The following is a 13,393-nucleotide window of genomic DNA, read 5'->3' on the forward strand; positions in this document are numbered from 1 at the left end:
TCGACCTCTCTCATCAACAAGCTGTTTTCGCACACGGGACTGCTGCTGACTGGATGTTTTTTTTGCTTGTCACACCATTGTCGGAAAACCCTAGACACTGTCTTGCGTGAAAAGCCCAGGAGGCTGGACGTTTCTGATCATACCACGCTCAAACTTGCTTAGGTCTCTTGCTTTGCCTAATTTTAACGTTCAATCGAACAGTAACTGGATGCCTGTCTGCCTGCTCTATATAGCAAGCCATGGCCACGTGACTCACTGTCTGTAGGAGCGATCCATTTTTGTGAACAGGGTGGCACTGATATACACTACCAGTCAAAAGTTTGGACACCTACTCATTCAAGGGTTTTTCTTTATTTTTACTATTTTCTACATTGTAGAATAATAGTGAAGACATCAAATCTATGAAATAACACATGGAATCATGTAGTAACGAAAGAAGTGTTAAACAAATCAAAATATATTATGACATGAAGGTCAGTCAATATGGAACATTTCAAGAACTTGAACGTTTCTTCAAGTGCAGTCGCAGAAACCGTCAAGCGCTATGGTGAAACTGGCTCTCTTGAGGACTGCCACAGGAATTTCAGCCCAAATAAATGCTTCACAGAGTTCAAGTAACAGACACATCTCAACATCAACTGTTCAGAGGAGACTGTGTGAATCAGGCCTTCATGGTCGAATTGCTGCAAAGAAACCACTACTAAAGGACACCAATAATAAGAAGAGACCTGCTTGGGCCAAGAAACACGAGCAATGGACATTAGACCGGTGGAAATGTGTCCTTTGGTTTGGAGTCCAAATTGGAGATCTTTGGTGAATGGATGATCTCCGCATGTGTATTTCCCACCGTAAAGCATGGAGTAGGAGGTGTTATGGTGTGGGGGTGCTTTGCTGTTGACACTGTCTGTGATTTCTTTAGAATTCAAGGCACACTTAACCAGCATGGCTACCGCAGCGATACGCCATCCCATCTGGTTTGGGCTTAGTGGGACGATCATTTGTTTTTCAACAGGACAAGGATCCAACACACCTCCAGGCTGTTTAAGGGCTATTTGACCAAGAAAGAGAGGGATGGAGTGCTGCATCAGATGACCTGGCCTCCACAATCCCCCGACCTCAACCCAATTGAGATGGTTTGGGATGTTTTCTGCATACTTACGTAAATGTGATATTTCAATTTCTTGTTTTTAATAAATTAGCAAACATTTCTAAAAACCTATTTTTACTTTGTCATTATGGGGTATTGTATGTAGATTGATAAAGATAAAATAAAAAAATAAGAATAAGGCTGTAATGTAACAAAGTGGAAAAAGTCAAGGGGTCTGAATACTTTCCGAAGGCATATTTGCACAACCGGTTTGCTGATGTCAACGTTGTGAACAGAGTGCTCCATGGTGGTTGGTTATGGTATAAGCAGGCATAAGCTACGGACAACGAACACAATTTGCATTTTATCGATGGCAATTTGAATGCGCATAGATACCGTGACGAGATCCTGAGGCCCATTGTCGTGCCATTAATCAGCCCTATGTCGCAAGGATCTATACACAATTCCTGGAAGCTGAAAATGTCCCAGTTCTTCTATGGTGTGAATACTCACCAGACATGTCACCCATTGAGCAGGTTTGGGATGCTCTGGATCGACGTTTACGACAGCGTGTTCCAGTTCCCAACAATATCCAGCAACTTCGCACAGCCATTGAAGAGGAGTGTGACAACATTCCTCAGGTCACAACCAACATCCTGATCAACTCTATGCGAAGGAGATGTGTCGCGCTGCATGAGGCAAATGGTCACACCAGATTCTGACTAGTTTTCTGATCGACGTCCCTACCCTTTTTTTTTTTTTTTTTTAAAGCTATCTGTGACCAACAGATGCATATCTGTATTCCTAGGCATGTGAAATCCATAGATCAGGGCCTAATGCATTTAAATTATCAGATTTTCCTTAAATGTACTGTAACTCAGTAAAATCTTTGAAATTGTTGCATGTTGCGTTGATATTTTTGTTCAGTATATAATAGATTTTACACAATACTACTATTCCCAGGGTGCATTTTACTTCCCAGGGTGCAATGCTCCGCCCAGGGCTGCTGGCTGGCTAGTGGCTACTGCTAGCAAGCCCAGACAAACGTGAAGTAGTCTACATATATTTCCGTCAAGTTATGAGTTCATTTCACATGACTTTGGGTTGTCATTTATTTTATAATGCTCACATGAATGTCATGCTGAATATGTTCATGTCTTTGTCACTCAAAAATTATTCAAATTTAGTAGAATAACAACAACGTTACAATGCAAATGTCACGTAAAATAGTTTTATGTTTTGCAAGTAAATCTCCCTGTACTTCACTGCTTTGTAACACCTTTTGCATAGTTGTTTTTGTAAGCTGGCCTTCATCTGCTCCTTAATCAAAGTATTCCCATAGTTCACTTCTGGAGCCAGTTTTGTCAACAAGCTGCGGGCGTGGAGGAGTGTTTTTGTTAGAAGCCATGCTGCTGGCATTTTCTCTCTCCTCTCGCTTGCTCCTCAAAAGTGGCTCGCGCGGTGTCCGCTGCAAGAGCAAGGAGCCTGCTAGCTCACTACTGCCCCCTAGAGGAGACGAGGAGCCTGGCTAGCTCACTACTGCCCCCTAGAGGAGACACGGAGCCTGGCTAGTATTACTGCCCCCTAGAGGAGACACGGAGCCTGCTAGCTCACTACTGCCCCCTAGAGGAGACACGGAGCCTGCTATCTCACTACTGCCCCCTAGAGGAGACAAGGAGCCTGGCTATCTCACTACTGCCCCCTAGAGGAGACACGGAGCCTGGCTAGCTCACTACTGCCCCCTAGAGGAGACACGGAGCCTGGCTATCTCACTACTGCCCCCTAGAGGAGACACGGAGCCTGGCTAGTATTACTGCCCCCTAGAGGAGACACGGAGCCTGCTAGCTCACTACTGCCCCCTAGAGGAGACGAGGAGCCTGGCTATCTCACTACTGCCCCCTAGAGGAGACAAGGAGCCTGGCTAGCTCACTACTGCCCCCTAGAGGAGACAAGCAGCCTGGCTAGCTCACTACTGCCCCCTTGAAGATTCAGACAAATTACTAGACAGACTCGATCCTCTCAATCCATAAATGACATGAGACACATTTGGCAGAAAGTAACAAGAATTCTAGTACCGAACCATTTTTCATGTTCTAGTATCGAAAAAGTACAAACGTTTTGGTGCTTGTTCAGCATGTCAACAACCAATTTCAACACTAACATCTGTTATCCCGAATATTTATTTTGCAGTCTCCACAATAACCTTCAACCTGGCATTTCTGCTTTTCACAACCCGAGTCGTATTGATAACCTTACCAATAAAAGCTATGAAGTCAACTTTATTCATTATCAAAGTGTCCTTTTGACGCCGCACATTCATTAGCGCAAGATTTCTGAACAGGCCTCGAAACCATGCCAGGACCATCGGAAGCACCAGCCCCGACAGCAGGTCCACTTACTACAGCAACATCCATGTAAGCGCCATCAGTCCGCACTGTAGTTCTACCAATCTGTTTTACGGCCGCTGCATACGATACATCATGACTGATCCTCTATCTCTGAGCCTCTGCATACGATACATCATGACTGATCCTATATCTCTGAGCCTCTCCAGCCTCTCTCTGTACCTGGCATCCACCAAATGATGCACTGTTGTCACCTCCACAATTACAGCACTTAACCTTCACATCGCTCCCACATTCACCGTAATCATGTTCCCCTCCACACTTGGCACATCTTTTCTTTCCTTTACACAGAGCAGCTATGTGTCCCATGCTTTGGCATTTAAAACACAGCGGTGCATATGGGACAAATTCTCTTTAACATTTAAACTATGAAATCCTATTTGTACTTTTCCTGGCAAAACTTTCTGAAACCTCAGCATCACTGATAAGCTTACACTTCTTTGACCCTCTTTCCTACTGATCAACCTTTTGGCCTCAATCACTCTGCGTCCCTAAACGTCTCTGTGTCCCGTAGGCTGGGGACGGGGACTGTAGCGTCCCGTAGGCTGGGGACGGGGACGGGGACGGTAGCCATTTCCTCGTGAACCAAAATAGAAGTGGGGTAGCTTAGTGTTGTTTTTTTCCTCAGTGTTTTTGATTTATTTTCATCTTATGTTTTTTTGTTTTTGTAGTAACTTTGCGTCTCGACAGGAATGGCCGGTGGTAGAGAGAGAATAATACATCTTCTGCCTTATTTGAAATGTATTTTGTCTTAGAGGGTCTCTTCTCTTCTTAGTCTGTTTATCCTTCTTACCCAGCTTTTTAGTTTAGTGTCATTTTATGAAGCCCTTTCATCCATCTAGGACTAGGTTACAGGGACGACTTGTTTTATGAAGCCCTTTCATCCATCTAGGACTAGGTTACAGGGACGACTTGTTTTATGAAGCCCTTTCATCCATCTAGGACTAGGTTACAGGGACGACTTGTTTTATGAAGCCCTTTCATCCATCTAGGACTAGGTTACAGGGACGACTTGTTTTATGAAGACCTTTCATCCATCTAGGACTAGGTTACAGGGACGACTTGTTTTATGAAGCCCTTTCATCCATCTAGGACTAGGTTACAGGGACGACTTGTTTTATGAAGCCCTTTCATCCATCTAGGACTAGGTTACAGGGACGACTTGTTTTATGAAGCCCTTTCATCCATCTAGGACTAGGTTACAGGGACGACTTGTTTTATGAAGCCCTTTCATCCATCTAGGACTAGGTTACAGGGACAACTTGTTTTATGAAGCCCTTTCATCCATCTAGGACTAGGTTACAGGGACGACTTGTTTTATGAAGCCCTTTCATCCATCTAGGACTAGGTTACAGGGACGACTTGTTTTATGAAGACCTTTCATCCATCTAGGACTAGGTTACAGGGACGACTTGTTTTATGAAACCTTTCATCCATCTAGGACTAGGTTACAGGGACGACTTGTTTTATGAAGCCCTTTCATCCATCTAGGACTAGGTTACAGGGACGACTTGTTTTATGAAGCCCTTTCATCCATCTAGGACTAGGTTACAGGGACGACTTGTTTTATGAAGCCCTTTCATCCATCTAGGACTAGGTTACAGGGACGACTTGTTTTAATCTAATGACGGATATAGCAAGCACATTTTTACATTGGTATCATGGGACCCCGTGTATCTCAGTTGGTAGAGCATGGTGCTTGCAACGGCAGGGTTGTGGGTTCGATTCCCACGGGGGGGCCAGTATGAAAATGTATGCACTCACTAACTGTAAGTCGCTCTGGATAAGAGCGTCTGCTAAATGACTAAAATGTATACTGTGCAACACTATTAGGGATTGTTCAAAACTGGTGGACTTGTGATTAGGGATTGGTCAGAACTGTAGTTCTTGTGATTTAGGAATTGGTCAACTGGTGGATTAGGGATTGGTCAAAACTGGTAGATTTGTTATTAGGGACTGGTCTCAACCTGCATGCATGCATTCATTAATCTCTGACCCAGTACCATGCTGTCAATCATCTGACTACATCTCTGACCCAGTACCATGCTGTTAATCACCTGACTACATCTCTGACCCAGTACCGTGCTGTCAATCACCTGACTACATCTCTGACCCAGTACCATGCTGTCAATCACCTGACTACATCTCTGACCCAGTACCGTGCTGTCAATCACCTGACTACATCTCTGACCCAGTACCGTGCTGTCAATCACCTGACTACATCTCTGACCCAGTACCGTGCTGTCAATCACCTGACTACATCTCTGACCCAGTACCATGCTGTCAATCACCTGACTACATCTCTGACCCAGTACCATGCTGTCAATCACCTGACTACATCTCTGACCCAGTACTGTGCTGTCAATCACCTGACTACATCTCTGACCCAGTACCATGCTGTCAATCACCTGACTACATCTCTGACCCAGTACCATGCTGTTAATCACCTGACTACATCTCTGACCCAGTACCATGCTGTCAATCACCTGACTACATCTCTGACCCAGTACCGTGCTGTCAATCACCTGACTACATCTCTGACCCAGTACCATGCTGTCAATCACCTGACTACATCTCTGACCCAGTACCATGCTGTCAATCACCTGACTACATCTCTGACCCAGTACCATGCTGTCAATCACCTGACTACATCTCTGACCCAGTACCATGCTGTCAATCACCTGACTACATCTCTGACCCAGTACCATGCTGTTAATCACCTGACTACATCTCTGACCCAGTACCATGCTGTCAATCACCTGACTACATCTCTGACCCAGTACCATGCTGTCAATCATCTGACTACATCTCTGACCCAGTACCATGCTGTCAATCACCTGACTACATCTCTGACCCAGTACCATGCTGTCAATCATCTGACTACATCTCTGACCCAGTACCATGCTGTTAATCACCTGACTACATCTCTGACCCAGTACCATGCTGTCAATCACCTGACTACATCTCTGACCCAGTACCGTGCTGTTAATCACCTGACTACATCTCTGACCCAGTACCATGCTGTCAATCACCTGACTACATCTCTGACCCAGTACCATGCTGTCAATCACCTGACTACATCTCTGACCCAGTACCATGCTGTCAATCACCTGACTACATCTCTGACCCAGTACCATGCTGTCAATCACCTGACTACATCTCTGACCCAGTACCATGCTGTCAATCACCTGACTACATCTCTGACCCAGTACCATGCTGTCAATCATCTGACTACATCTCTGACCCAGTACCATGCTGTTAATCACCTGACTACATCTCTGACCCAGTACCATGCTGTCAATCACCTGACTACATCTCTGACCCAGTACCGTGCTGTTAATCACCTGACTACATCTCTGACCCAGTACCATGCTGTCAATCACCTGACTACATCTCTGACCCAGTACCATGCTGTCAATCACCTGACTACATCTCTGACCCAGTACCATGCTGTCAATCACCTGACTACATCTCTGACCCAGTACCATGCTGTCAATCACCTGACTACATCTCTGACCCAGTACCATGCTGTCAATCATCTGACTACATCTCTGACCCAGTACCATGCTGTCAATCATCTGATTACAGGCTGAGGGTCACAGCAGACCCAGAGCAGTTTACTCCTGACTTACTGAGCAGCTGTCTGACACACACCGGCTGAAAATATTCGGCGTGGGCCCTCAGACCCTCAAAGTACCCCTGCACATCCACTTATTACTGGTACTTCCTGTATATAGCCATGTTATTACCTGGTACCCTGCACATCCACTTATTACTGGTACTTCCTGTATATAGCCATGTTATTACCTGGTACCCTGCACATCCACTCAGTACTGGTACTCCCTGTATATAGCCATGTTATTACCTGGTACCCCTGCACATCCACTCAGTACTGGTACTCCCTGTATATAGCCATGTTATTACCTGGTACCCCTGCACATTGACTCAGTACTGGTACTTCCTGTATATAGCCATGTTATTTTTTGTCATTGTTGTTATTCGTTAGTCACTGTGTATTTATTCCTTGTCACTATTTCTATTTTTGTATTCATTAGATTTTTTAAATCTTTAACTGCATTATTGGAAAAGGACCCGTCAGTCTGTTAAGTCTACAGCTGTTGGTTATGAAGCATGTGACACCACACGCACACTTCATGAGCAGCTCTTTAATATTAGAACTGCTTTTCTTTCTAAATCTGTACCTCTCCTAGTTATGAGCTCTCTCCTCCCCCTCTTCTGTTCTCCTCCTCTCCCCCTCCTTCCTCCTCTCCCCTCCCCTCTCCTCTCCCCCTCCTTCCTCCTCTCCCCTCCCCTCTCCTCTCCCCCTCCTTCCTCCTCTCCCCTCCCCTCTCCTCTCCCCCTTCTTCCTCCTTCCTCCCCTCTCCTCTCCCCTCCCCCTCCTCTCCCCTCCCCCTCCTTCCTCCTCTCCCCTTCCTCTCCTCTCCTCTCCTCTCCTCTCCTCTCCTCTCCTCTCCTCTCCTCTCCTCTCCTCTCCTCTCCTCTCCTCTCCTCTCCTCTCCTCTCCTCTCCTCTCCTCTCCTCTCCTCTCCTCTCCTCTCCTCTCCTCTCCTCTCCTCTCCTCTCCTCTCCTCTCCTCCCTCCAGCTACTGTAAATGCTATTCTCACTCTATTTCTCCGAATGGGAAGCTTTGAATTATTTCAGGAGTGCTTTAGCTACTCCAGCAGCGGCCCACTCCGAAATGCTGCTTTACCATGTTCTGAACTTCAGATAGAAATAGAACGAACGGAGCTGACGGTATGATTCCCTATTCAATCTGACAGTATCAGATCTGCTCTACGTCATACAGTTCTATCTGAAAGGCCTGTAATGTTACATGCTCCTGAATAGGCCCCAGATCATATCCCATAATATCTGGGTGTCATGACAACCGGGGGGTGAAGTTAGGCCATGCATCAGGGCTCTCTCTTAGCGTTATGTTGACTTTGTCCCTAATGGTACCCTGTTCCCTTTATAGTGCACTACAACCCTGTGAGCCCTGGTCAAAAGTAGTGCACTATATAGGGAAAAGGGTGCCATTTCAGATGCTGCTTGGATGTGGACAACCAGTGGTGGCGTCGAGGCCATTCATCAGTGCTCTCCATATTAACTAATGAAGCCAATGGGCCGGCTCTAATAGATTTAGCCCTGTTGGTTCAGCAGCTCAACTGAACTGGAAGCAGACCGACAGTACTGATGGTGGAGGAGAGGGTTCAGCAGCTCAACTGAACTGGAAGCAGACAGACAGTACTGATGGTGGAGGAGAGGGTTCAGCAGCTCAACTGAACTGGAAGCAGACAGACAGACAGTACTGATGGTGGAGGAGAGGGTTCAGCAGCTCAACTGAACTGGAAGCAGACAGACAGTACTGATGGTGGAGGAGAGGGTTCAGCAGCTCAACTGAACTGGAAGCAGACAGACAGACAGTACTGATGGTGGAGGAGAGGGTTCAGCAGCTCAAATGAACTGGAAGCAGACAGACAGTACTGATGGTGGAGGAGAGGGTTCAGCAGCTCAACTGAACTGGAAGCAGACAGACAGTACTGATGGTGGAGGAGAGGGTTCAGCAGCTCAACTGAACTGGAGACAGACAGACAGTACTGATGGTGGAGGAGAGGGTTCAGCAGCTCAACTGAACTGGAAGCAGACAGACAGTACTGATGGTGGAAGAGAGGGTTCAGCAGCTCAACTGAACTGGAAGCAGACAGACTGACAGTACTGATGGTGGAGGAGAGGGTTCAGCAGCTCAACTGAACTGGAGACAGACAGTACTGATGGTGGAGGAGAGGGTTCAGCAACTGAACTGGAAGCAGACAGACAGTACTGATGGTGGAGGAGAGGGTTCAGCAGCTGAACTGGAAGCAGACAGACAGACAGTACTGATGGTGGAGGAGAGGGTTCAGCAGCTCAACTGAACTGGAGACAGACAGACAGACAGACAGACAGTACTGATGGTGGAGGAGAGGGTTCAGCAGCTCAACTGAACTGGAAGCAGACAGACAGACAGTACTGATGGTGGAGGAGAGGGTTCAGCAGCTCAACTGAACTGGAAGCAGACAGACAGTACTGATGGTGGAGGAGAGGGTTCAGCAGCTCAACTGAACTGGAAGCAGACAGACAGACAGTACTGATGGTGGAGGAGAGGGTTCAGCAGCTCAACTGAACTGGAAGCAGACAGACAGACAGTACTGATGATGGAGGAGAGGGTTCAGCAGCTCAACTGAACTGGAAGCAGACAGACAGACAGTACTGATGGTGGAGGAGAGGATTGAACTAGAGCTTCATCTATCCATTCACTTAGTTGTGTATGTTTTGTGCTAGTGTTAAAATGCATGTTGAGACCCCCACGTGGCTGGTTGCCATTTTTGCTTTTGGATTTCTGGGGAATGTACGTCTCTAAATACAGTGTGCTCTTCCTTTCCAGTCTCCGAATGGATCTAGATCCGGTCATCACTATTCATACTTAAAACATTCTTACATCAGCAGAGTATAAAATGGATCTTCTCCGTTCATTATTTTCAGAATGTAGTAATGCTGCTAGTCTTTTACAGCTTCTACATAGACTATTCTGATGTCACTACACTGGCGGCAAACTATTCTGATGTCACTACACTGGCTGCAGACTATTCTGATGTCACTACACTGGCGGCAGACTATTCTGATGTCACTACACTGGCGGCAGACTATTCTGATGTCACTACACTGGCGGCAGACTATTCTGATGTCGCTACACTGGCGGCAGACTATTCTGATGTCGCTACACTGGCGGCAGACTATTCTGATGTCGCTACACTGGTGGCAGACTATTCTGATGTCACTACACTGGCGGCAGACTTCTGATGTCACTACACTGGCGGCAGACTATTCTGATGTCACTACACTGGCGGCAGACTATTCTGATGTCGCTACACTGGCGGCAGACTATTCTGATGTCGCTACACTGGCGGCAGACTATTCTGATGTCGCTACACTGGCGGCAGACTATTCTGATGTCGCTACACTGGCGGCAGACTTCTGATGTCACTACACTGGCGGCAGACTATTCTGATGTCACTACACTGGCGGCAGACTATTCTGATGTCGCTACACTGGCGGCAGACTATTCTGATGTCGCTACACTGGCGGCAGACTATTCTGATGTCGCTACACTGGCGGCAGACTATTCTGATGTCGCTACACTGGCGGCAGACTATTCTGATGTCGCTACACTGGCGGCAGACTATTCTGATGTCGCTACACTGGCGGCAGACTATTCTGATGTCGCTACACTGGCGGCACTTGTTATCGGCAATTAAAGAAGCATGTGGTCCTCTGTAGCTCAGCTGGTAGAGCACGGCTCTTGTAACGCCAAGGTAGTGGGTTCGATCCCCGGGACCACCCATACACAAAAAAAAAAATGTATGCACGCATGACTGTAAGTCACTTTGGATAAAAGCGTCTGCTAAATGGCATATTATTATTATTAATATTATTATTATTATTATTATTATGACCTTCAGACATCATTAATTGAACTGTCTTTCAAGTTGATGCGTCATGGGAGGAAGAAGGCAACGATATACACACGTATGTCTGGTTGGATCAGCCTGGCTAGAGAAGCTCTTAGACTGGAGTTCTACTGTAGGAATATTGATATGTCTCTTAGACTGGAGTTCTACTGTAGTAATATTGATGTCTCTTAGACTGGAGTTCTACTGTAGTAATATTGATGTCTCTTAGACTGGAGTTCTACTGTAGTAATATTGATGTCTCTCAGACTGGAGTTCTACTGTAGTAATATTGATGTCTCTTAGACTGGAGTTCTACTGTAGTAATATTGATGTCTCTTAGACTGGAGTTCTACTGTAGTAATATTGATGTCTCTTAGACTGGAGTTCTACTGTAGTAATATTGATATGTCTCTTAGACTGGAGTTCTACTGTAGTAATATTGATATGTCTCTTAGACTGGAGTTCTACTGTAGTAATATTGATATGTCTCTTAGACTGGAGTTCTACTGTAGTAATATTGATGTCTCTTAGACTGGAGTTCTACTGTAGGAATATTGATATGTATCTTAGACTGGAGTTCTACTGTAGTAATATTGATATGTCTCTTAGACTGGAGTTCTACTGTAGTAATATTGATATGTCTCTTAGACTGGAGTTCTACTGTAGTAATATTGATGTCTCTTAGACTGGAGTTCTACTGTAGTAATATTGATGTCTCTTAGACTGGAGTTCTACTGTAGGAATATTGATATGTATCTTAGACTGGAGTTCTACTGTAGTAATATTGATATGTCTCTTAGACTGGAGTTCTACTGTAGTAATATTGATATGTCTCTTAGACTGGAGTTCTACTGTAGGAATATTGATATGTATCTTAGACTGGAGTTCTACTGTAGTAATATTGATATGTCTCTTAGACTGGAGTTCTACTGTAGTAATATTGATATGTCTCTTAGACTGGAGTTCTACTGTAGTAATATTGATGTCTCTTAGACTGGAGTTCTACTGTAGTAATATTGATGTATCTTAGACTGGAGTTCTACTGTAGGAATATTGATATGTATCTTAGACTGGAGTTCTACTGTAGGAATATTGATATGTATCTTAGACTGGAGTTCTACTGTAGTAATATTGATATGTCTCTTAGACTGGAGTTCTACTGTAGTAATATTGATATGTCTCTTAGACTGGAGTTCTACTGTAGGAATATTGATGTCTCTTAGACTGGAGTTCTACTGTGGGAATATTGATATGTCTCTTAGACTGGAGTTCTACTGTAGTAATATTGATATGTCTCTTAGACTGGAGTTCTACTGTAGTAATATTGATATGTCTCTTAGACTGGAGTTCTACTGTGGGAATACTGATATGTCTCTTAGACTGGAGTTCTACTGTAGTAATATTGATATGTCTCTTAGACTGGAGTTCTACTGTAGTAATATTGATATGTCTCTCAGACTGGAGTTCTACTGTAGTAATATTGATATGTCTCTTAGACTGGAGTCTACTGTAGTAATATTGATATGTCTCTTAGACTGGAGTTCTACTGTAGGAATATTGATATGTCTCTTAGACTGGAGTTCTACTGTAGGAATATTGATGTCTCTTAGACTGGAGTTCTACTGTAGTAATATTGATATGTCTCTTAGACTGGAGTTCTACTGTAGTAATATTGATATGTATCTTAGACTGGAGTTCTACTGTAGTAATATTGATATGTCTCTTAGACTGGAGTTCTACTGTAGTAATATTGATATGTCTCTTAGACTGGAGTTCTACTGTAGTAATATTGATATGTCTCTTAGACTGGAGTTCTACTGTAGTAATATTGATATGTCTCTTAGACTGGAGTTCTACTGTAGTAATATTGATATGTCTCTCAGACTGGAGTTCTACTGTAGTAATATTGATATGTCTCTTAGACTGGAGTTCTACTGTAGTAATATTGATATGTCTCTTAGACTGGAGTTCTACTGTAGGAATATTGATATGTCTCTTAGACTGGAGTTCTACTGTAGTAATATTGATATGTCTCTCAGACTGGAGTTCTACTGTAGTAATATTGATGTCTCTTAGACTGGAGTTCTACTGTAGTAATATTGATATGTCTCTTAGACTGGAGTTCTACTGTAGTAATATTGATATGTCTCTTAGACTGGAGTTCTACTGTAGTAATATTGATATGTCTCTTAGACTGGAGTTCTACTGTAGTAATATTGATATGTCTCTTAGACTGGAGTTCTACTGTAGTAATATTGATATGTCTCTTAGACTGGAGTTCTACTGTAGTAATATTGATATGTCTCTTAGACTGGAGTTCTACTGTAGTAATATTGATATGTCTCTTAGACTGGAGTTCTACTGTAGTAATATTGATATGTCTCTTAGACTGGAGTTCTACTGTAGTAATATT

The 13,393-nt window shown here is 44.4% G+C and overlaps 1 protein-coding gene across 1 annotated transcript in view; it reads left to right on the forward strand.

Moving 5' to 3' along the window:
• The window catches only part of LOC311121138 (formin-2-like), a gene marked incomplete at both ends in the record, with an annotated part of 282,930 nt that overhangs the window by 13,329 nt on the left and 256,208 nt on the right, over positions 1 to 13,393 (forward strand). The gene's annotated exons all lie outside the window — the stretch shown is intronic.

Source organism: Coregonus lavaretus, assembly GCF_964263955.1.
Source record: "Coregonus lavaretus genome assembly, contig: HAP1_SCAFFOLD_235, whole genome shotgun sequence".
Lineage (NCBI taxonomy): Eukaryota > Metazoa > Chordata > Actinopteri > Salmoniformes > Salmonidae > Coregonus > Coregonus lavaretus.